The following is a 953-nucleotide window of genomic DNA, read 5'->3' on the forward strand; positions in this document are numbered from 1 at the left end:
TTTGCTGTTTCCCCCCTCTTTTTGCTGCTTCTCGCCCCTTTTTGCTGTTTTTCCTCCCTTTTTGCTGTTTTTATCACCTTTCAGGCTTGGGTTTGCCTGCAGGTTCCTGTCTGGGGGTGCTGGGTGTTCCTGAGGCACAGCTGCACCTCCCTGGGGGCCTCCAGCATGGGAGATGCTGCTGGGCCCGTCTGGAGCATCCCTTGGTAGAGCTGAGAGGTGCTGGATTCCCGAGGCTCTGCAGGGCTTCTGCTGAACGACATGACAGCTTCAAAAAACCCAACATACCTGGGCAGCAGGATTTCATCCAGGATTTCTCACTCCAGGGCATTGTGGCTCTCCTCCAGCACTGAAACACACCACAGGATCCAGGCAGGAGCTGATTTTCAGCCCTCAGGGGAGAGGCATTGTCATTTTTTTAATGGTTGTAGAAGCCAAGGTGGCAAAAGTGATTTTTAAAATCCGTGATTTGCTGCTATTCCGACTGTGGGTGAGCTCAGGGAGGGCAGGGCTGGAGCTTCCTTCACCCAGGGCTGGGGCAGCGGGTGTCAGTCCCAGCCCCATGGGCTCGGGGTATGCTGTGTTTGCAGCACAAGCTCAGCCCAAAAGTGATCTCAGGACTGCTTTAAATCTGTGGTTTGCTGCTATTCCAACTGTGGGTGAGCTCGGGGAGGGGGGATTTTTCCCTCTGCTCAGGGCTGGGGCAGGGGGGTGTCAGTCCCCACCCCATGGGCTCACCAAACACTGAGCCTGCAGTGCCAGCTCGGCCCAGGGGGAGACTTAAACCCCTTTCAAGTGATTTGAAAAATCAGTGTAATTGCTTTTAGTGATTCTTGGCGTTGTGCAAGAGCAGGACTCGATGATCCTTGTGGGTCCCTTCCAGCTTGGGACACTCTGTGATTACTGTGGGGTTATCCAGAGAATTATCCAGAGAATTTTCCAAAGGAAGCAGGAAT

This window comes from Corvus brachyrhynchos, unplaced genomic scaffold, assembly GCF_000691975.1.
Source record: "Corvus brachyrhynchos isolate BGI_N302 unplaced genomic scaffold, ASM69197v1 scaffold15, whole genome shotgun sequence".
Lineage (NCBI taxonomy): Eukaryota > Metazoa > Chordata > Aves > Passeriformes > Corvidae > Corvus > Corvus brachyrhynchos.